Consider the following 25,892-nt stretch of genomic DNA (forward strand, 5'->3'; position numbering starts at 1 on the left):
GTGAAAAGAAAATGTTGTCCAAAGAGAGTATAATCGGAGAGAGAAGAGAGAACCAATGCTTAAGGTAGGGCATACATAGAAGCAGACTAGATAGATAGATAGATAGATTTGCAAATGATTGTTGCCACACACCCCTGCCACATGTCCGTTTTGTGTTGTTATTTGAAAATAACAACTAGAATAATTGTATAGATGAAGGTTTAGTAGAGAAATATCACTTTTAAATAGTTAGGTAATGTATTTTTTTATAAAGATGTATATAAATTATTATAACCGATAACAGGTACAACTAAGCTTGAAAGGACAGTTTATCAAGCAATTTGTACGAAGTACATGCCAGCTAAAGGGGTATGGGGAAGCAACAGAGGATCCTGAGCCATTTTGTGTCTGCTATTACCTAAAAATAATGAAACAATGGCAAGAAAGTCTACACATTTTAGAAACGCTTGTTAATGTTTACTAGCCATCTACTACTATGGAACAATGTGTGCAAGTTTTCTACCACTCAATAACTGTGAAATTTTGTAAAATCATGGAGTTCCCATTGACTGTATGAGCTAATCTTGCTGCACATTATAAGATTTGTTTGAGATCCTTTTTTTTCAGCTGTGCATTGTGAAAGTGTAAAAAACACATTCTAATTATATGCTAATGTATAGACCCTAACAGTACACAGTAATTTTTAAACCTGTTGTTTGACACATCAATTCCAAAAAAAAATTTGTAAGTGTAGCCAGCAAACCAATTATGGTGTTCCTAGTGTGGATTTGAAGTCATATGGATTTGTTTTTCTCTATTTTCTATAAAGCGATTTAAATATGGCTATCCTGACTTTAAAAAAAGCAGGTGATTAAATGAAATGCGACACCGATGTAGAAGAAAGAATTCTTTTCATATTGGAAGCACATAACATGAGTTTAGATTGCATAAGCAATGTTTTCTCTCAGAAATATAATAGTACTTGAGAAAATACCATATAATATGAAACAGGCAATCATATCTGAGATCTAGTCACTGTCTTGCAACTGAATATAAAATATGCATTTCTAATACATTTTTCCCTGAGCTTTATTACATCAAGAAGAAATTCCTAAGCATCCAGGTTACGGTCTTTGGATGAAACTATAAAATTGCTTGTTTTCCAGCCGTCTTGTCATTAAGATCTTAGTGCTGCTAGTTGCACATTTAAATTACTGAAGTTCCCCATTTTTGATAAGACTTCACTTGTAAGACAAATAAAACACATTTTTTCTAGAAAATTGCATCATGACTTCTTTGTGCAAGTGCTTTTCATTCCTCATCATAAATCAGAAACTGCCTGAAAACTTATTGGTGCATTTAAAACACGGAACATTTATAGTATCACTAAAAACAATAGGCCACTTGGAGCACTACAGCACTTTCCATGGCTAGATAAAATAGCAGATTGCCAAGCATTTCATCTGCATAGACCATTCAGAGAATGGACAAGTTGGACAACTACAATTTAAACTTTTTGGATTGGAGGAAGAACAAAATTAGAGGTAGAACACACAGGCACATCAGATTTCAATCCAATAAATTGATAGGACCTGAAGAGAATCTAAATAGAATATAGGAGTCCACCAGTTGAGTTTTTTACAGAAAGTACAAAAAGTAGTAATATGTGTAAAAACAATCAAGTACATCTAATTGTAATTCTGATCACTTTCTATACAGGGAAAAAATTCAGAAAATCTAAATCTCGTAAACTTGTTACAAAATTTTTAGATTCAAATCAATCATTTATAAATTGGAATATAGATTTAGCTTGGTCAGTGAAGTGCAAAAATGGCAGTGAATCTGCTTATGTAAACTAATCTTACCAAGCACTGGGAAAACATTTTTTTTATAAATGTAATCTACATGTTTCCTGAATACTTACAGGATTCCAGGATTGTAAATCAAAAATGGTAAAATGGATGCTAAGGATTTCCATGGAATTGAAAATTGAATATGATATAATTTTGCTGCGATACTATTATAATTAAAATTATAATTTTCTAAATTTTTCTTCAAATTCATTTTTATGAATGTTTTATTCACAGTCACATGATTGTTAGGTTCCCCTTTATTATATCAGCTCTATGGGCCTGATTTAACAAAGCTCTACAAGGCTGGAGAGGAAACACTTTCTAAACTGAAGCTGGGTGATCCAGCGAACCTGGAATGGATCTGGCCCAGGATTGAAAACCTTTGCTAACAAATAGAAAATTACTTTTAGGAAATCCATTCCAGGTTTGATGGATCACCCAGCTTCACTTTAGAAAGTGTATTCTCTCCAGCCTTGGAAAGCTTTATTAAATCAGGCTCTATGGGTTAGCAGCAAAGAGTTGCACATAGCTCTTCACTTACGTTGACCACTGTCAGTATGCAGATAGGAGTGGGTAGGGAGGCATAGCTGCTTGTACAATCACAGAAAAAAGTAATTATAATAGAATATCGAAGAGGATGAGGGCTAACATGGATATCAAAAAGTGGAACAGTAGAGAAAATACAGCTTTAACAGCCTTCAAGAGGAAATAAGTCAGTACTAACAGATAATCTAGCATTATACAGACAATATAGAATACCTAATATGGTAAGGGATCAAAACAAAATGTGGTCGTTGTCTTACAGTTTATTTTTTGGTGTACCAAACCTAATCTAGAAAGGTCTGTCTCCTGTCAGCATAAGGCAGATAAGAATTCTTGTATTCTCTAGTGAAGCAGAGTCTTTGCAGAGGTCAGACATGACCCCTGAAATGTATTTAACCATTTAAAATGAAACTTCAATTGGGATTTCACCAAAAATGGGGGGAAGATAGTTCATAAGTAATAGACAAATAGCACATACCTTTATGACCTATGGCTTGCCTACAATGAGATTCTCTTGCGAATAAGGCAGGCCTGGAGCCTGCAAGGCAGGAGCTTTGTGGATTGGTAAGGAAGGGGAGGTAAGGGAGGGGTTTCTCATTGGACAGTTGAGGTTGTGGGTGGTTTAGGTCCTTGAGGGGAGTGTGTTTTTGTTGGTGTAGGTATCAGAGGGGTTGGGGACCCATTTTTGGTCTGGAGTCTACTATCTGGTGTCAAGAGGAGGTGAATTGAAAATATGTGTGGGATAGTCTGCAGCAATCATATCAGGTTGGTGAAGATCCCAAAATGGTGTCTTTGAGGACCAGCAGCCAGTGAAAATTAGGAGCAGTAGTAATTTGTGATTGTTCAGTGAATAACAATCTGTGATTGTTATTTTGTTTATGCTTGATATGGTTGTTTATAAATACAAATATTTAGAAAAGGCCTGGGGGCTATTAGACCAAAAAAGTAGTGTCATGTTGTTAAATGGGGAGTTAGGGGCTGGTTTAAAGATCTGCGGGTTTTCCACAGTAATGACATACCTCCCAACTTCTGGATATAGAAACACCAATGCCATGCCTTCATTTTCATAAAAACGAAATTTAAGAGAAGATGATTGGTTACACTTTTTTACAACTACATTTCAATTCATAATATTTTAAAATATTAAATGATTTAGTGCCACAATAAAGGATTTTGTGCAAAATAAACCCTTTTTAAGACATTTATTAATATATCAGGGACAGTTGGAAGGAACATCATGAAACATAAAATTATTCCACTACACCAAGGGTCAGCAACCTTTACTATCAAAAGAGCCATTTTGCCTCCTCTTCCACTAAAGAAAAATAGTCTGGGGCCGCAAAACATAGCACAGTTTATAAACTTTTAAAAGTTTTAATATTTTTTTTAATTTTACCTGTTACAACAAGTGTGCATGTGTAGGCCTACTTTGAAATAAATTAAACACTGAACTATGCCCCTAGAAGCCATGAAATAAATGAAAATGTAACTTGACTTTACTTTGCTGAGAAGAGTCGAGTGCCTACTAGGATGGTGCTGAGAAGGGAGGAGGAGGAGATGTTCTGTAATTCACAGAGAGTTATAGCGCGGGTTGTTCACTGAATGGTAGCTACTGGCGTACTGACGCTTGTGGGCAGTCATGGCTTTGTCTCGAGAGAGTTAAATAAGGATAGCGCGCGGTGTTATGATTCATTTTGAATCATACAAGTTCTAGCACAAAGGTTGTATACCAAGCAAAGGTTGTATACCAAGCAAAATTTTTCATATCCAAACAGGATTTATACCAAGTTGGACTTATTCCAAAGCAGACTTATACCGAGGTACCACTGTATATTTATTAGTAAATTTTGTATTTCAACGACTCCAAAACTTCTATTCCTTCTGCACAAAAGAATGGTTTGGTTTTAGATACACTTTCGAGTCTATCTTAAAACCCCAACCATATATATATATTTAAACTGGATATTTATATTTCCAGAAAATGTCAAACGGTCAGTATTTGACCCATGAACAATGTTTGGTTTCACTTACCGTTCATTGCCATCATCAGGTTAGTATGTGTGGGGTATGTAAATCGCACATGTGTATTTGACCACCCTGAATTGTTTATTATGAGCTTTACTGTAGGGAATCGAAGTCCTCAACAGCTATCTGGATAACATAAACCTTATTGTGAAGTATATCAAGAAATTGCTCTCATAAATCTCCATAATCAGTCATTACAGTGTTGTGTTTACTTCAATAACCCCTACAGATAAACCATATTTTCCCAGACATTAAGTCTAGAATTTAAACTTGTTTGCTGAAGAGTTTCTGGGATTACTGACAATGATAAGTGTTTATCCCTTTGTCTTTCTTTTCTGAGTTGAGAAAAGATTGAGGGATTTAAAACAGAGTGGCTTTGAAATAAAAGGTAAGTTACTGGTGTCCTTGAATGTCCTGTAGCTAGTAGAAGTTTAATAATTAGATTTGATGAAATATGTATATATCATACATATTCTTAAATGGGATTATGTTGCTCATAGTGATGTCAAATATATCACAGCAGATGGAGACATTTTGACTTTAATTCTGCCTTACTTCTGCAGTAAGTATATATTTATTTATTATTTTTCTTTTTTTCAACTGGTGTGAAGAATATTTTTGCAGATTAAATTACTGGGCATTGAATTTAATTGAAAGGTGCAAATGTACAACTCTTGTGAATCCAGTGACAGATAGGATTTACGAAGACTGAGACTCTGCCTTTAAATCTTAGAAGCTCACTGCTATCAAGTTAGAATATGGGGCCTATAGATTTACAAAGCACGCCTCATGTATGTGTACCGTTATCTAATAGAATTAGTCAATTTTATGAGTCGCTGCGAAGAGTCAAAAGTCCTATTAAAGTCTATTACAATGCATGGAAATGCATAACAATAATGGCTGCAATGGATGTTGTGAAGCACGTCACGCCTTGAGAGCTTCTGGTAACAAGACACCACTGAAAAAAAAAATCTGAAACGCACGGAATGCATCATAATGTGTATTGTAAACCGCATTAAAAACACATGCATTACAGAAACGTTGACCCCAGTGTAAATGGGCCCTTCAGGTATTCACTCAAATGCTTCCAATCATTTAACCTGAACTAATTAATTTTTTGAATTCACATTTTCCGTGAAAAGACACACTCCAATGAGTATTGTATGTTGAGCTTGTTCTCTATAGCAGAACATTTTTTGTAGACATAATTGACAGACAACAATAGAAATTACTTGACAATACGTTTATACATTTGCCACCAAAGTGTTGTTTAGCTCAACATATGCATTGTGCATACATCATAAGGAAAAAAACGTAAAGATAAAAAAAAGCCCAGCAGTTGAATGTAGACCAAAGCATCCACCAACAAACCACACCCTGCTGGTATGAAAAGTTCTTCAGTGACATACCATTCCCAGCGCTGCGTAATATGCTGGCGCTATATAAATGCTGTTTATTAATATTAATAATAAAATTAATTACCTGGTGGGAATCTTCTGACTTTGAGGGAAATGGGAAATGTTTGAGGGAACTCTTTAAAAAAATATATAGGTCAGCAATTCTATTTATAAAACATTTATAATTTATAAAACATTTTGAAGGGCTTTTTTTTTTTGTTCGATTAAACCTAATTTAAAAAAATATATTGTTTTCTCTATAAAAAAGGGTACATTTTTTTCTTTACCTTGGCTTCATTGCTATCATAAAGGGACTGATAACCAGGATGGACAGAGTTTTGACAGCTCTGAACCTAAAAAAAATTCAGAGCAGAGTGCCTTTGGGTCCCACAGGGGAGATCAAGAACTGGAAGTTTTTCTGCTCCCCTCTACTCCCTATCCTGACACTGTTGATTGAAGATGGCCAGGACATCCACTGGACCCACATAAGCCTGGGAAGTCATGATATGTAATAAAATAGTGTTAGTTGGTGCCTCGGATCAAGACAGGTATCGTAATTAGTAATTTCGGTATATCACCCCTATAAAACACACACATACACATATATATTAAAAAACATAACATATAAAAAGGTTCAAATTTCAATGCAATCAAGGCAAATAAGTGCATAATTTTTCTATACAAAATTATTATATATTAAGTGATTTCACACACTAAAATTGTGTTTATACAATTGTGTGTGTATACATAATTTTAGTAAATAATTGTTTATTTATATACTTTTCTTTTTAGAGCAATAAGGAACTTTCCTAATGAAATCTGGAGTCTCTCACATACCACAATAACACCTTGTGTTTTCGTGTTCTCATTACAAAATAGAGATTCCATCAGGAGAAATCTGCAGCTTATGGCAAGGCGGTACTATTCATACTTATATCTTCCTTGTGTTTGTTACTATATGTTCCTTGTGTTTGTGTTATAATTTCTTTCTCAAATTTATCAGGTTTTGTCATTGGCTTGCTTTTCTGTTCATGGCTAATATATTATATGTTCCCTGTTTTAGGATAAATGTTACTACAAAGAAGATTACAAAAGTGATTGGTGTCAAGAAAGAGACGGGTGAAGTGAGGATAGAGGAAGGCTAGGAAGCAGAAAGTAAGGGGTTTCCTACCAAGGCAGCGTTGGAGAAAGTTCCCTGCCCACCCTTGACTTTTTTGTAGAAGAGCCTGGTTTGGAGTATTTGGTGTGCTCTAATTGGTAAACCCATCTATGGTGTGGGAGCCCAATAGGTGGTTACATCAGGAGGTGGTGTCCCCAGAAAAGGCGGTGTTGTGAATGATTGAGAGGCTGCAGAAATTCATGCTCATTCTCAAGGCGGTGTAGGATGGCTAGAAGCAACAATATCAGTAGCAGCCCATTCCTGGGGAAAGACTCTGGTTGAATTTGTGGTTTGTGAAAACTTGCAACCTGACTACACATTGTTAAGTGTACTTGTTATATCTATTTCCATTTGGTTGGATATTTTGGTTATTAAAGAAGTGCCATTTTACTAAAAGTTGGTGTTCAAGTCTTTTGTAAAAGGTAAAAAGGGGGGGGTAAGTAAAGTAGGGAGTAAAGTGGGAGTGGTGTGCAACAAGGAAAATGTGATGCCTCTGGACTACACGTCAAGTGATTTTCAGCACAGTACAACAGATGTGGCTGCCATACTATGCTACTGTTCATTGCAATGATGCCCTTATTCAATAGGCAGGGAGACAGGGGGACAGACGAACAGTAATATATACAGCAATGCATTGTAGAAACACAGCGCACTGCATCACATTTGGGGAGAACATTATCATTTTTCTGGAGTTTCACAGCTGCTACTCCTACAACACAATTACAGCTGCTTCATCTCTCTTCTATATTATATATTTCCATATTTCCTTTAGATTGCGGTCTGTATGATGCTAGGCTTTCATTCACATGGTTTCTTGTATATGTATGTTTACTGTTACAGCTTCAATATGTCTTTTCTTTGTACTTAGCTGTAGAAGATGTCAGTTCTATATAAATTGTTTACATTAGCCCAAGAATCAGTCATTTAAATAGACAGCTTACAATCGGTCAGCATTATACAAATTCAGGATTTATAGAAGTAAAGAGAGGACAAGCCAAAACCTCCTATTGAGAGATTACTGTGCAATATAGGACGGACAGCAAACTCTGCATTCTCCAATATGATCATACACCTAATAGTTCTCAGATGGAGAGATGGGATCATGGGAGAGCTAATACAGAAACATGATAGATGGTGCTTTCCATCCTGCCCAGGTCATACAATACAATGCAGCAGCTATAAGAATGACAGCTGAGCTGCTGATAGTATCACATACACACAGGACCAACAAGCTCCTTTTGCATCATCTATGACAGCTCTTTGGCTAAGAAAAGCTTCTATACTTGTTTTCTAGCTAAAGAAGAGGAATTAAAAAAAAAGTATTACATTGGCTTCTATTATTGACCTGGGTTGTGTAAAGCTCATGCACAATAACCAAAGCAGGACTAAACATTACAAATAAAATATTTTGACCAGGCAGGTCCTTTATTGTAGAAGAGACAGTCAAACATTAATATTTCCATTTCACTAACATGTCTCTATTTCCATTTTTTTTATCAAGCTAAAATCCTATTACTCACTATCATAACTGTGTAACTGATTGAACTGAAAATGATCTGCCTGTAACCAAAGTGTATTTGTGTGTGTACATTTCTCTAAACTGTATGTGAGCAGCAGCTTAAAGTGTACAGAAGGGAGTTCAAGGACCCATTTACAAATACAACAGATGCCAGGCACACCTCAAAAAAGTGCCTTTTGCCCTTTTTAATTTATAAATAGGTACATATACTTTTCTGCTTTTAACACTATAATGTTTATCTTGATTTAAAGATCTGACAACAGGTCTCATGTTAAAAAGAGGTAAATACATCACCGAAGTTAACAAGTCAGTATGTTTAGTTTTCTAACCAGTGTTATAATATATGTATTGCATACACAGTATAATATATTTTCATTGAATTCAGGTTAAGCACTGTTTAAAGTAAGCATATTTTTCAGAAAATGCAGGGCAAGTCGATGGGTCTGATTTATTAAAGCTCTCCAAGAATACACTTTTTTTTAGTACACCTGGGTGATCCAAAAATTTTGGAATGTATCTGGACCAGGATTAAAAACATTTGCTTGCAAATAATTTTAAGGAATCTATTCCAGGTTTGCTTGATCACCCAGATTTACTGATGAAAGTGTATCTTCTCCAGCCTTGGAGAGCTTTAAAAAAAATCAGGCTCATTGTCTCAAAACTAGTGTTGTACAATTTATGTTAGAAGAATTCTGGATGTGGATCTCCAAGTGGACACTTCAACTTTCAAGTCAAAGACAGGTTTTAATATGTTTGTTCTTGAGTACTGAAGTATCGAATGAAGTGCTCCGAGAGGCAGTACAACCGAGTAAAAGTAATATTTTGAAATACATGTAATACAATACAATAATATGTAATACAATATATGCATACCAATAATAGGTAATACAATATAACTGGAGAGTTATACATCAAAAATGTAAAATATTTGTATATTAAAAAAGGATGAAAGCAGCAAAGCCAATTGTATTGAACACATTAAGGAGCACTTCAGTAGATTGTAAAATAACGTGCATGCAATACATATGTTCAAAGTGGTTTCCAAACAAACCAGATGGTATATTAACTAAACATTATTATGAAACATGCAAGCACCATAAGAGCTATGAACACAGTCACATTGTAAAAGTCTGTGCAGCTCCTTAAACTATATTTTGACAGTTAAGGTTATGTAATCATTTCTTCCGATGATTAAATCAGTACTGGGTCGTGATTATGTTTACAATGTACTGCAAAAAAAAAAAAAATCACTTTCAAAAGCTTTTGATAGATTTCCTTTTAAATATATACAGCATATATAGAAATATACCACTACCTCTTGGTATGCGTATAATATATATATATATATACATATACACACACACACACACACACACACACACACACACGTTTATTGTGTTTTAGGAAGAATCCCAAACGATTACTGCTGTTTTAGCGAGTGACGGAAATCAGTAGGTTTTCACATGACAGTTTTGTAAATTAGAAACTGAACCCCATGGGATTATAATTTGAGTAAAACTGCAAAAATTTGGTTTGCAAATACCATATGCAGATTTATTTTATAGAGGTTTCTACAAAAGAGTTTAGAAGCAGAACAGCTTGCTTTGCATTCCCATAGTAAGTGAACATAATCAGTATTACCAACATTTACCAAAACATCTTTAGGAAGTTGATCAGCCTTGCATATTTCACCTTACAGACAGAAATGAATAATTGTCTGAAACAAGGAGAAACTAACAAAGGTACTTTTAAAGAACTTGAAGGTCACCATATTAACTGGAGGGACAATTGATACATTTAAAAGGACTACAGGAGAACTCCAGTGAAGCAAAACATTAAAAGTAGATTTAAACCATATTACATTTTATTGAGTAGACAGGAAAACAATATGTATATTAAACACTTGCCATGTTTTTTGTATTTACCTATTTTTAAAGAACAGCCTGGAGCTGCCAAGGTAGGGAGGTGAGTGGAGGGCAACACAATGGGGGGCTAGGGGAGAGAAGAGGCAGGGAAGGGATGTAAGGAAGGTCAGGATAGGTTAAAGTGAGAAAGATAGGGATAGGTTGAAAGTTTGAAAAAAGGGGTGGGAGGCTGGGATTTTAAAAGGAGGGTTAGGAGGGTTGTTAGAGTGAAAAGAAGGAGTGAACTTCCTGCCTGCCTACCCTTTCATGGATGATTTGAGTTAGTTAAGGGGTTATATGAGCTGGAAGACAGTTGAGTCCTCAGAAGGCATTTGTAAGTGGTTTCAGTGACATAAAGGAGAATTATCTTAGGTGTAGGATAAGCAAAAAGCTTATGGTTATTGCGGGGCTACCTTTAAGATAATGGTTCAGAAAGGGCCGTGAATTTTGCTCTTAGGGCAACCCCTTCCCCATAAGTTGTGGTGTGGTAACCGGTGCCTCACTTGCAACAGGGAAGGGAGTAGGGTTATGGTAGAAGAACTGGGAACTGGAACAAAGGATGTCATTATATTACAGGAGGTCCCTTTAAAATTACCTCCATGAAAACTTTTTTTTCTAAAAAAACATAAAATACTTTAGCAAAATACCTGCCTTGCAGTTAGAGTTTACATATACTTTAAATTAAATATTCCTAAGTGTTTATGACCATTTGTAAACTGTCAAGACAGGTAAAGAAAGAATCATCAATGCCTGCATACCATTCAGTTCATGCCAGGAAATCACCCATAAATAATTAGATGAAGCACTGTGCAGCCTGCCCAGTAATTATCTATGTGATGATCACTGAAGGGTAGAAAAAGCATGTCAGTAGATTAGAAATGTTAATCTACTAAACTGCTGATCTCTCACGGCAGCGCAGAGCAATATGTTGCTGCAGGTCACAGCATAGAAAAAACACAATGTAAGGTGAGAGCCATGGCTCAGGCTGGATACTCCTTAGTAGTCATAAGCAGAGCTTCTTACATTATGCACTGACCACTAAATGGGCTGCTTCTTTATTATGGAAAATAGCAAGTAAAAGCAAATATTGTCTAAATACAGGAGGTATCCTTAATTCTTTATCTTACTTAAATCTTTGTGTGCTTTGCATTTTCCTTAAAGATCTGTGCAGTAATTATGCATGAAATGTTGTTGCTGTGCAAGAGCTTCCCATAAGAAAGAGCATTTAGTGTTGCTCTCTTTCCTTGCAGAGGATGATTGGTCTGGTATTCACTCCCACCTGTAGTTTTTTGCAGGCAGCTTGTAGTGGGTGGCCCTGTTGGGTCCATTCTCAATTCTTATAATGCACAGGCTTTATGCAGTACAGTGAATATCTTAACTCTACTTTTACAAGTTAATACTGGGTTTTCTAAGATATTTTGTGCACACAAATTAGATTTATATTCTTTGTAGCCACAGAAAGATATTCGTTGAAATCAAAGTTTGTGTGTCCAAAGTTAAGCTTTAATTTATAAATGTCTTACACAAGTGTCCGTTAAGTTCAAATTGTTTTTGACTCTGTAAATACTGTAACTTACATTTTTTTAAAGCAAATGTGATTATCCTGGTGCGCTAGCTTTGTATTCTAAGCCTCACACACTTCAATAAACCTTTGTCGTTTGATTTGGTCAGTAAACACCTGTATTCACACAAAGTATTCCTATTAAAAAAATCCATCACGGATTGAATTCTGCAGCAGTTGATTTTAAAAAAAATGCAATGGCACTGTTGCAGATGAAACAAAATCATCTGAAAAATATTGCTTAACTTTTAGTTGCACTTATTTTTAAAGCAACACATTCTTGCAGCCGGTATACCTGATTTTACAAACCACGCACAAACAGGTTCACACCTCACAAAGCAATTTCATGGTCAATCTATTTATACTTCACAGACACAGTAAACCTTGTGCTTTGTACCAAATATGCATGGGTTGCAAAAGTACATGTTTCCGCATTTGCACATAAATTATTTAACTGGATCTTTTCTTTTAATTCACCCTTCCACTTAAACCACTAGGAAATACTTTTAATTTTCAGACTTATTATGACCTTATTTAGTGATCACATATTTACAACTGTAATGATCCTAGTGCAGTACAGTACAACTACTTACTTCTAAACATGCACGCAGCCATGTAAGTCCCACAAGAACCTTTCATACCTTTTCCCTACTGACAACACAGCTCTGCCAGCATGTGTAAATGCTGAAAGCATTAGCAAAATTGTTAACGCTTCACAATGCAATGTTTTTTTTTTTAAATTCTTTCATTGCAAAAATGACCGATAAATTTGTCCAGCCTACCATCAACAGTTTCCACTAAAACTGAAAAATTACTAAAACATTTGGAATTGGGTTGCCTGAATATGCTTTGACATTTTTGTATAAAAATGGATCAATTTTGGTAAAAATTGGAGCAAGCATGGCAACCATATTAATACTTTTTACCACAAAGAGAAGTAAAACCAGTTTCCTTTTGGAAATCATTTTTCTAATTTCAACACATTTACAATAAGAAAATAAAAAATCTCTTAACTGTGACTTCTTTTTTATTCATAATGGAAAGGGGAAGTTCATTGCAAACATTTTTTCAACAATTATTTTAAAAGCTTTATTGTTTGCAATACCTTTTTTTGTTGGCCTTAAGAAATTGAACTTTTTATTCCTGGCATTTAGGATGTGCACAATGTGTATATATTTAAATATGGTTTCAGATCAGGACTCCTTGCACTTACTTATTTTTTGTCTTAACACTTATTCTTCTTCTTTCTATGAAAAATACATCAGGGATACATATTTAAAAATCACAAATGAATCCCATAAAAATGAGAATGACCAGTAATCAAAAATTATGTTTAGTTCAGAAAGTAGAACATTTTAATAAGATGAACTGATAAATATATAGCTTGTTTATCGAAATAACTATACCTCAAATGATACAACAATGTATGAACCTGAAAATCATGTTTTTAACATAAATATTCCAAAGTAAAAATAAAAGTGTGGTATAGTATGTATTTTTCTTTTACTTGCACCCAAAACTACTTACAACAGTCAGAGTATCTAGATGTTAATGTACAGTTAATTTAATCAACAGTTATATTAACCGATGTCTTTTATAACAGATACATGAAGGGCCGGAGTAATAAACTTCTCCTCAGTGAATTTCTTATGGCCTTAATTAATTTCTAGTGGTCTAATATAGTTTACTAGAGGTCAGCTGCAATAGTAAGGAGGTGAAGAAGCACTGATGAGGCATATACAAACTTCTATTAGCAGTAACACCAAAGAGCAATACCATTTTGAGGAGGTTAACTGCGAGAACATGTTATACAATACATTTGAATGTCTCATTAATCTTGTAATATTATGCATCTTACAACTGCCCAGTAAAAAAATAGGTCATAGAATAATAGGAAACATTTAAAGTAAAATATTTGACAAGCTTACCATTTTACACATATGCCTTACACAACTAAACAAACTTATGAATTTCAACCCATCTTTCACGTATACATATAATAAAAATACTTACTAATTAGTGTAATGAGGGGCTAAGAAAGCTCTTGAGTCTGTATCAAAGCCCTCCCTGTCCAAAGACTATGAGCGGAGCTCTCCTTGCTATTGTTGTTGCTATAAGAATCCATGTGGTGTGTTCATCTGTAGCTTATGCCTGCAGTCCTACCACCCCACATTCTGAGATGGCAAAGGGAAAAAAATGTAGGCCAGGAAACACCCTCTGCTGTGCCTCCAGGTAAACAATGAATAGACATAATTGGTAAAACACTTTATAAGGCATTTATTATTAGTGGTTTATACCTCACACCAGGCATAGGGACATTGGAGTAGTAATGAGGGAGAGAGGGATTTGGTTCCAAAAATGGACAGTTCCTTCAAATCAAAGACGGCTCATGAGTTTAAGAATTCATTACCTGTCAGAAAGCTGATGAAGCTCACATGCATAGATCTAGGTTTTGAGATCTGTAATTGCCAGATCAACTGCAGGCAAAACTGCACACAAAAAAAAGGTCACAGAAAAAAAAAAAAGAAAAAAAAAAAAAAAAAAAGTTTCCTTACTTTGAGGAAAGTGATGTTAAGATATAATCAAATCAAATGCATAGCAGGCTAATTCAATAATTAATGACTGCATTTATATGCAAAGGGAATAATTAAGCTATCATTTTTAAAAAGCCTTTACTTTATAAAAACGTCCTATTATATAGAATATATCTGATAACTTCTAAAAACCACTCTCCTCTAAATCTGTAAAATTCCTATTTTAGTGATAACTAAAAACACAAAAGTGAACAGTTATGCCACTTCCTCTATCACAATTTGATTTCTACTGTGGTTTACTGAAATTCATTTCAGTATAGTCAGACTTAAAAAAAAATTGTATAACACCACAAACTGTTTCATGGCATAAATAGCAGAACTAGCTGCGGTATGGATGCTTGTGCTGTTTTCTGCATCCATGGTCTATCAGGAATATATTATTTTATTCTTTGAGCAGTCTTGTATTTTATTTACAGATAAAGAGAGTATGGAGGAGACACACACACATACAATCTCACGTAGATGTGGATTTTCCATGTAAGTTTAATATAAATTAATCAGCCAATTAAAAGGTTATTGTGACTTGGAAATGTGCAGCTTCCTAAAAAGGAGAACATCATCCTAAATTAGCACATTATTAATGAATGTGGCCCTTGTACTAAATTCCTTTGGATTTAATTTTATTCTGGATCTTTGAAACAAATCTACTGCATAAATGTGCCTATTTGGAAGGCTTATGTGTTGTGAATAGCGAAACTGTTTTATCTGTGAAATGTTATTTCCTAAAGTTAAAGCTCTCAGTCACTGTAGCAGGTGGCTTGGCAGAAACTAGAACTGATGAACAGAGGCAGTTACAAAAACCCTACAGTAGACAAGCTCACTAAAGCCAGGGACTCCGTTACAGAAAATGGAAATGTAATGCAACCAAAATGTTTTAATTTTCCTTTTCAAGTCTAAAACTTAGTATTGATTATATACAATAGTAATGCACTGTGAATTACACATCCAAATGTGCATACACCTTAATTTTTATGTAGTACGTGTTAAAATAGCTTATTGCATTGGATGACCAGAGTGTTAATTAGATAATGAATAAAGTTTTAGCAGATGAAAAGTGTATCTAGGCTATAAGTTAATATTTGCTTTAATGTATACAAATAAAAACTGGATTTAAAGAGTGACTGGCAAATACTGAATGACAAAAAAAAAAAGCTGCAAGGTTACTGTCACTAAAAACATTTTGTTAACATTAGCTCTAGATTCAGAAATATATAGGATGCTTCATTTATATGCAAACCTCCACATTTCCTGTACAGACTTATCCCTACTCTTTTCCAAGGCTCTCAATTTTGAAGCTCTCTTCACACCTATATGCAGGCCTTCACATGTACATTATTAAGTATTCTGATGCCCGTGATGAAAATGTGCACTGTAATGTGTGGCAATTTACTTAGGTTGGCAACCAAACACTTACATCCATGCAATGTCAACAAAGGCAGCAGCCCGCACACTGCAATTTACAGATGTGAATGCATTGTAGTTTCCTGCACTGACTAAAGGAAATACAATTATGTTTTTATTGCATTAGGGCTCAACACTGTGAGAGCTGGTAGGCCTGTGAAAAAAAAACAAAAAAAAAAACACGACTGTAGAATTTGTAAATGGACACCCTAATTCCACAGCCCTGGTAGTAAAAGAAACTATGATAGGCAGTTCTGACAACCATTTCAATGGTCAACATCCCACTTTTAGAGAACTAGGTGTGCTGATCCTTAATCAGTAAACCTAATTTTACACAAGCTATGCACTTCATGGAAAAAAAGATTTCAAATCCTGGACCACTCTAAAACTTTTCTTTATGGGTAGATTGGCGTTAAATAAAACCATTACTTTCCTCAGGCTTTGTTTGTATTTTAAAAGCTTCCTATTTTTCTACTGCCCCGGGACCTAAAACACATTTTTTGTGGGGGAGTAAACACGCAGTGGCCAGTCCTACGATCCTATATCAAACTATAAAAAATGGTGGTTAAAGCTGCCTGACGTGGCCCTATATAACCAAGCTGCTCTTTTGCACATAATAAAGGATTAAATACATGGTACTTCATTTTATACCAACCTACAAGTAGAATTTTCACTATATCCTTCCTGGAACCCATTGGTCATTCTGCATATTTAGAAGGAACTTTTACCTGAAGAGATCCAAACGAATTCCTTATTAATCTCGCAGTGGCAACTTTCTACGTAAAGCAAAACCAAATCTCTCAATTCAATTGGAATTTTATGTATATATTGTTTTCATTGTTTAACCTCAATAATAAAAAAAAAAAAAATTCACCCTGGTAAGGGCACTATTTTTTTTAAACGATAAGTGTACATAATTTTGTATAAGGCTGACTTCTCCTCTACTATACCCTGTCCAGAGGGATACATATGAAGATCTGATGGTAGTGACTTCTGCTATTTGAAGATGAGCAGCCCTGGATGTAAACATCCATAGCCATGTGTTTTGGCCATGTATGTGGATTACAGCCCCACAGACTTTTATGGGGCCAGAGACTCTCAGGATCTGCCCTTGACAACCACGAGTTAAAGCAAAGTCTGACTACACAACCAAGAATTTGACAAAGTAATCCTAAGCATAAATTCAGTATTCCAAATCCAAAGCTTGTATTAGTTCAATTAGTTCAGCTCAAACACTACCACATACCAAGCTCCACCAAATCTAGGTTGTAGGATTATGGGAAAATGCACAGGACTGAAAGGCTGCCCACACCAGGATCTGCTGGGGATGTAATGGTGTTTCTACAGAACACAAAGGTTTCCACAAACACTAACAGAAGTTTCTTTAAAACAAGCATAAGAGTACAAAGGTACAAACACAATGGAACAGCAAGTAAATTGTAGACTTTGGCTCCTAAAATTGTGAAAAGAATATATAAAGTCTATGGCAAGCATTAATTATTTCCTGAAATTGTTAAAGTACTCTATATAAAAAGGAAAGGGCATTGTGGACAGATACTATATCTATATGGGAATATTCACATCATGTCACATAAAAATCTGTTATTTCTTTTGTGCATCACAACTTACTGTATATACCAAAGTACACAGAAAATATAACTACCCTAACTATTTTATATGAAGGGAGTAAAGCAGGAGAAAATTACACATTCCCATTTCATAACCATGCCTGATAATCTAACACAAAAAAACGATTCAAGACATTTATGGTTCATTTGACACACATAGATTCTTTGAGTTTGTCAAGGAAAGAGATATATCCATGTCAAATCATTGGTAATTCTACTGCTTCTGAGTGACCTAGAGACAAGGAATTCTTTCACATTTTTAAATTATATCATGATTTCTTGTAAAGTTATGGTTGTTTTATGTCTTCATCTCTGATATCCCTGACTTTCCTGAATTCCATACTAGAGTATCTGTAAATTACAATTTCTATTTGTGCTTCACATATTTTTACTGAAGTTTGGATTTCAGGTGATTGGAATATAAATGACATTTCCTATATATAAGCCTATGTTATGTGCATTTTTAAAAAGTTGCAGGCAAAGAGATATACATGAATGAACCAAGTTATCAAACTGGGTTCAATGTGAATAAGATGCCAGTGCAGATACTTTTGCGAATGGTATATGCATGAATGTAATAAAGTGCATTTGTGCTTTTAATTAAAAAGTCTTAGCTCAGCATCTTCCAAGGTAAAATATTTTTCCTGCTAAGGCACCCTGAGCACTGCAGGAGCGGATAGAACTTTCTATGCAAAGATGGACTTTCTAAAACAGTGGTCGCCAACCTTTTTCGGACCTAATAAGCACACATTACGGGCTCCGGACCACGCATTGCAGATCTGAGCCTGAGATGGCAGAGTGGGCAGTTTGTGTCCAGAGACACAACCCGCCCACTGCCCTAAGCCTGTGATCCGTACAGGAGACATGGTCTACAACTCTGGCTGGTGCGCCCCCAGCGGTGTCCTTCTTCTGACCCCATTGGGGGTGCACTGGCCACAGCCGCGGACCACCAAAATGTTCTTATTGTGTTGAGTGAATAGATACCAAACACATTAAACCTAATAATTTGCATGCGCCTGCAAAATTTACACCCAAAAAGTGGTACTTAGGATCAGGTATTGGGGGCATTTTAATTTCCTTTTTTTTATTTATTTAGAATTATAATTATTATTTTTTAATTTCACTTTGTTTATTTCTATCTTCTCGGTATTACTGCAATGTGCAGTGACAGGTTAACCCTATATAAGACATCGGTAGTCTGTTAAATCTTTGTTTTCTTTACACTCTTCCTGAACTGATCAAGGACAGAAAGTTCCCAACCAGCTTATAAATATAATAATGCCAGCAGTAAAGCCAGATATTCAATGAAAAGCGCTTTTGGGTTCATGGCATAAAGGAGGGAAAAAAAAAAAAAAAAAAAAAAAAGAGTAGGAGATGCAGTGGTGGAAGTGGACAACAGTGGATCCTTGTGCAGAACTGGCTTGCCCTCCTCCCCCTGCTCAACTGACATGGGCCTGCTGTCGTGGCTCCTGTTGGCTGAGGAGGGTCCAGGGCCCTTGTGCAGTGAGAAAATTTGCACCTCCCTATGCCTGTCCCTGAGGATAAGTTATATGATCTTTTCTCAATGCTTCCCACAGACCATCCTGACCATTGTGATATTAGTAGCTAAAAAATCACATAAAAGAGTTGGGGGACAGTAGTGGAGAGTGGTTTTAAGAATACTATGGCCCTCAAAAAACAAAGTTTGCTTTATTAAATATAAACAAACAAACATAAGTAAGTTGCTGCACAAATTTTGTAACCACTGATAACTAGTAGCTTGGAAATAATATAATAATATTTATACAGAGGTACATCATCATTGGGATCAGATTGTCCTAGTGTTATTTTGCACAAGATTTGAATCTTAATTATTCACCAACACATACAAAGCACTCCATGAAATACAAAGAATAAAAGCACTTAGTATAGGAAATCACCATTATTGATCTATCTGATCTCTAAACTCAGACAGTAAATTTAGCAAAAAAAAGCAAAAAAAAACTGAGCAATGACCGATTGTACGTTTATTATAAAAATTGCACAGTGATTGTCCTTATGCTAATGCTCTAAACCATGCCACAGTAGACCTATCTATGAATGCAGCATATATACATATAGATACTCAGTAGAACTACACCACATGCTTGTATCATTAAGAGAAAAGAAACGTTCATCAAACAGCCCTATAGTCTACCACAAAAAAAACCCATGTAACTACAAATTTAAGGATATGTATTAAAACTGTTCGTACAAAATAGCTCTTTCTAATTTAAAGAAAACCAACTGAGCAGATCCATAATTGCTACCTAAAGAACACCACTGTGTTCTTTTCTGGGACGTCAGATCCTTTTTATGTTCGTAGAGCATTGTAGATGTGTGACGCAAAATGAATGACTGATTTCCCGGAAACACTCAGCCCTCGTTTCAGTGATCCACCTTAACCCCAGACTATTCTCACTGATTTCTCAATGTATCATTAAGGGTGCGAACAGATGACCTTGCAAAGCCTACTCAACTGTCTTCTTTAATTATCATTGTGGTCTAGTAATTTCACTGTTCCCTTATAACACCACCTAAGGTCAGGATGATAATGATATTTCTACCCACTGTTTCTTCTACATTTCATGGCTGATAAACTGAATTAGAGGATTGTCAGCTATTTTTCTTTCAACAAATGTAATTGCATTCTAGTCAATACTTCTAGTCCCACATGAAAGGTCAGAACACCCAGCATACATTATTGCACAGTGTTATGGCAATTAGACAGAGTCGGGTAGAACTGTGAAATAGCTTAGATAAACTACGGTAGCAAGAATGAAAAGATCAACTTGTAAGAAAGTTCAACTATAACAATGAATACGGTAAAATGGTGTCAGCACCATAAACAGCATAAAATACTGACTGCTAATTCCCAGTAATCCTATGGATAAAGTTTCTTAAAGCATTCTGACTACACATATGTCTGCTTTATTTGTAGAAAAAACACTGATACAATTCTTACCATATTAAGTTTATTTTTCACTGGATGAAAAATATGCAGTGCTATGGTGCGTAAAGTTTTACAGGTAACCCAACATCATGTTTAACTGCAGTTGCCAGTTCTCTCTCATGTTTACAGTCAACTCATACAAACATACTTTATAAAGTGCACAATAATGTCCATGTGTGTACAAGATGGGGTAACTAATTGCAACAAGACATCTCAATGGTCAATACTGACTGCTGCAATTTACAGGTCATTTGGTCCCTTACTGAATAAGCCTTATAGATAATGAATCTGAACTTTATCATTAACTTCACAGTAATTCAGTGGAATCATAGAAAATACTGTATTCATTAAGTATCCAGTGAATTGAATATTTAAGTTTTTCAGAATAAATAAATCTAGTACAATATGTGTAATTATAAATAATATTTCAGAGGTATTTATCATTAAATAAGGGAGTTGCAATATTCGTCTTAAGAAAACTTTAAAACAAAAATAATTTTAGCATTTTGTAAGTCTTTTTGGACTTGTTGCAAATAACTATAATTTTTGAAAAGAAGTCTTGGTATTAGATTTGTCATTTAAGCCATGGTAGTGCCTGTTTCCGCACTAAGCAACATTGGGATGACTGCAAATGTGATCTTAGCATGGCCCTGCACACAAACAGCTATCATTCTATAAACACTTTTCACTGCAGTCCACAGACCTCCCTGCAACATGTGGCATGAACTCCTTCCATGAATGCTGAGCAGAGATGAGGAGAAATAAAGGGGAACAGCTAAGGAACAAACTGCTCCCATTTCCATATGGGTTTACTGGTCCAGGTTATGAAGTAGCCTCCCTATGACACCTCGCTAAAACAACAGGGGAAACATTCATCAGCTGGACTTGCCATTAGAGCGATGCACTTCATTACACTCACTGCTGTTTTAGAGTATAGATATAAAGCTGCTTTTAATGCAGAGCTCAACAATCAGGCATTCCATTCATTGTGCACAGTGTAAGAAAGCCTTATTGATGATAATGAGATCTCATATACAGCTGCCACAGCAAGGACACTCATATTCTAGCCGAGATAGAAAAGAAATGCACTCATTAAAGAAGGCAGCACTGCGCTACTGCAAACACAGGCTCTGATTATAAACATTCACTTGTTATATTAAAGACATTATGTCAGTGGTAGCCTTTGTACCAATGTGCCTGGAGATTCAGCAGGAGTTTACTACATACAATCTGTCAATAAACTATTAATATTTCCTCTGTATTTTGTGCATTCGCAATCTAATGCTGACCACATAAAACAAGCCCTGCACTGAATGTCAAGTCATTTGGCAGAGTGCAGTAAAGTACTAATTAATACTATAATCCACAAAACAATGAGCTAAGGAGAAAATATGCAACATGAGCAGGCAACCGGCTGCATAAATCACTTGGTTTGCCATTATCTGTTTCCAAAATCCCATATAATTTATTAGTAAGTAAATGAATGCATATATTCTGAGAATTCTATACAAGTAGCTTTACTTTGATCCTACCTAGTACAACTGTACAAAAAAGAGTTTGGGGCAGATGCATGTTCAGCCGCATAGCTGCAAACTTTACCCTAACTTTGTCTAACACAACTTAAATTATAAATATATATATATATATATATATATATATATATATATACACACACACATACATATATATTTAATATAATGATACTTCCTTTTTCAACACACATATAAAAACAGAGAGATACTAAACACATACACGCTGGGGTTTATATGCTAAAGGAGTTCAAATAAAAGTGAACCTTACAAGGGAGATTTAGTGAAGCCATCCAATCACACACAAGGAATATCTTTTTTTCTTTGCTACATATCCTTTGGGTATTCAATGCAAATTTTCACCACATTGACAAAGATAAGTGAAGATTCCTTTTTGAGGCAACAATTCACTTTGCTAGGTGAACAGCCTGGTAAATTCACCTCCATATGTGAAAGGACTTACCTGTTAATAAATATGTTATTTTATTTGCAAATATTCCAGCGGCAGCAGTTTAACCCAATGTACTGACATAGTTCAAATGGCTAATTTGATAGATCACAAGCAGGTTTCCTGGACTCTCCAATTCATCGGAAGGTTATCCCCAATAACTCCATCCACAAAGCAGGAGGCTGGGATCCCATGCTCAGCAACATCAGCAACACCCCCGATCCCTACAACAGGCTGCGAGCGAGGAGAGCTTCATTATTAATCGCACCAGTGCTCTCACTCAATGTCCCCTTTGCCCTCCCCTGTACAGACAAGAGGATTAGGTTGCTGAAATCCGATCACATAAAAAAGGCATCAACACACACAGGCAATGGTTATCGCGTTCTTTCACTGAAGTAGCTTGCAAATAAAATCCAAAAGAAATCCCCTTTTTATGGAGCAAGCAGTCAGAGTGTGCACCGTGAGGCTGCGTTTCCTTAGATCCTCCTGCATGCATACAGCTCATCTGTGGATGAAGAATGTAATGCTGGCTGTCTCAGCACATCTGACAGCAGGTAAACACGCTTGTGTCCTTTCGTCAATGCAATCATTAACTCCACCCTCTGCCATCTGATCTTACCAAACGTGACAACTGCTGGAGCTGCTTGTGGAAGAAGCACAGGCGTGTGGACACAGGCTGTGGGAGATCACTGTACGTGCGCCTTGCTGCAGTTACAAGATACTATTTGCCATCTGATACAATGTACAGAGCACTCTATGTGTGTGCATCAGCCAGGAGGAGGATGCTGCCAGCTATGTGAAATACTGAGTCATATTCCACAATCCAATGCATTGGCCCGATCTAAAATAGTTCACCTACTGGACCTGTGCTGAGAGATTGATGTAAACTGCTAGTGCAGAAATTGTAAAGAATGCTAATTGCCAGGATGTAAAGCTGATTATTTTGCAGTCAGTATTTGCATTCATACACCTGAGACAAGCCTGCAGATAACTGGGTGGCAATTAGCTGAACACCTGAGCTGCATACTCATTTTGGGTCAGTGATTTGAGAAGTATTCAAGGCGGGGGATCATAATAGAACACCAATCTGGCTTTTTTTTAAATTATTTTATAACTAGGTCAGATCAAACCATCATTTAGTGAAAGGTCCACTTTAAAATTTTAAAAAGTTACTATCATTATTAATAATAATAAACAGGATTTATATAGCACCAACATATTACTGTTCATTAAATAGGGGTTGCAAATGACAAACTAATTCAGTGACACTGGAGGAGAGGACCCTGCCCCGAAGAGCTTACAAACTGTTAGGTGGGGGAATTAACACACAAAAGGAAGGAAATTACTAAAGTTTTTTTTAATCAAGCAGCTGTATCTTGTATAATAACATAACACGTGTGTTTTTTTAAATCATGTTTTCATGTGTATCCAAAAGGACATTTGGGATAATACAATATTTATCCTTGTAGATGGTCAATGCAGTAAAGTTGCTGCATGTAATTTACCACCTAAAGCATAATTTACAGAACTAGACTTTTTCTATGTGTGACCTTTTTTTCAAATTTTCCTGCCACCTTAATCTTTACTGCTTTCATAAGAAAAATCAATTTTGCTCATTAGATACTAAATATCTTGTTCAGCTTTTTCTGATAATTACCACAACCCAGGCAGGTGGCTTGCCAGTGCTTTCACTCTAGCATGTTAAATTTGCTAAATCCCCAATAAGACACAAATAGTGCACTGCGATGCTGCTAATATTTTCCTTTGAAATATCACTCTAAAAGAGATCCTTGTGTTTTGTTCTTTAAAGTGTTCTATTAAAGGTAACCAGCCTCAAAGCTTGAATGGATTCTTCTGCCCTCTATCTGCAGCTAGGTATATAGCATGTAATGTGAGTTAGCTGAAAGGCATTAGCAATTAGTAACTTGTGTTCTCATAGTAAATGCTTGCAATGTCTCAGCAGAATCATCACACCAATTACTAGCAGGTGTCTTTGCCTAAAAAGCAAAATGATGTATCGTTAATCAGCAATAGTCTTTTAATCTATTCTGTTCAGAGTCTTGTACTGTATCTGTGTTCATTTTCATCTCCATTATATTGTAAGTCTTGTGCATTCCCTGCTTGCTAAAATCCATTTACAAGCTTCTTTGACAAGGAAATTATTTCTTGCTACAACCCAGAACACAAACAATGAACTTAGTTCAATCTATTGGATAAAACCGCAAACAAATTGTACCTGCCAGGCACAGAGATAGCGATGAAAGGGATATATTTTTCTTTCTCCCAAGGCTCAAAGTCGGTTAATTATGCTGTTCTTAAGATAAAATATGTGTTTGATAACTTTTAGGCATACAGGTAAAGAAAAACATGTTCATTTCTAAATTAAATGATTCCTGGTCCAAGGCTGTTCTCCTGTCTTTTAACTCTTTGCAAAAGTTCCGCTTGCAATGTAATTATAGCTAGAAACATACTAATATAACAATGTGTTTCTAGGACTAATGGGAACAAAATAGAACTGTACACTCATAATAAAACAAATGTCCCTGAAATAAATATATATGCTCACTAACTAACTGCCAAATATCTACTACATGTATATATTTGGCACACAGAATATGATGGGCTACAAGTACTTTTCACCTAAAGAAGCTTTTTTGTGCAAAATACTGTGTATAATGCAGGTTAATAAATACCAGTATATAAAAAGAGGAATAGTAACTTTGCATTAGGGCCTGTCCAGACAACATAGCATTGCTAAAACGTATGTCTTATTAAAGCTTACCTAAACTCAGAATTTTCACTGTACGTAAAAGGGTAGACAACGTAAAAGGGTAGAAAGTGGCCTAGGCAATTTAGAAAAAATGGGAGCGCAGAGTCCCCCAGGATACCTACATCAGGCATCCCGGGAGGCCCTTGGGTCCTCCTTCATGCGCAGTGAGATTGTCAAGTTGATTCTTAAACTACATCACCCGATCCCCCACCTGCGTCGTAGGTGACGTAGGAAGAAGAACCCGGAGCAAGAGACAGAAAATGTCGGCACCTTGTGCGCCGGCCCAAAGACAGATACCGGGACGATGCGGAACCTGATGAAAGAATCCTCCGGAAGGATCGACTGCTCTGCAGAATGGGAGATAAGTGTTTTTCTTTGTTTGTTTTGAGTAGTTTTCAGTTTAGTTCCTCTTTAAGTGTTACCCCAGCACATTGGTGTGGACAAGCCTTTCATGTAAAGCATTATAAAGTTCTATGTAACTCTGTGGCCACTAGCAGAAGCTATAACAGCAGTGGCCACCCATCGGTCAAAAAGCAGAGGTGGAAATGACAGTGGTAGGAAAAAGGTTTTGTTGCACAATTTTCAGGAAGGGCACATTTGTAAGGTCAGTG

At 35.8% G+C, this 25,892-nt stretch overlaps 1 protein-coding gene across 3 annotated transcripts in view; it reads right to left on the reverse strand.

The window, feature by feature from the left end:
- The window catches only part of LOC140338838 (protocadherin-15-like), a 548,986-nt gene extending 525,572 nt beyond the window's left edge, over positions 1–23,414 (reverse strand). For 2 of the 3 annotated variants that reach the window (XM_072423158.1, XM_072423157.1), the window contains exon 1: positions 22,527–23,412. The gene's annotated coding sequence lies outside the window, so the exon portion shown is untranslated. Of the gene's footprint in view, positions 1–22,526 lie in introns of all 3 variants that reach the window. The other variant, XM_072423159.1, reaches the window with a different exon arrangement.
- Positions 23,415–25,892: the final 2,478 nt, after the last annotated feature.

This window comes from Pyxicephalus adspersus, chromosome 10 (genome assembly GCF_032062135.1).
Source record: "Pyxicephalus adspersus chromosome 10, UCB_Pads_2.0, whole genome shotgun sequence".
Classification (NCBI taxonomy): Eukaryota; Metazoa; Chordata; class Amphibia; order Anura; family Pyxicephalidae; genus Pyxicephalus; species Pyxicephalus adspersus.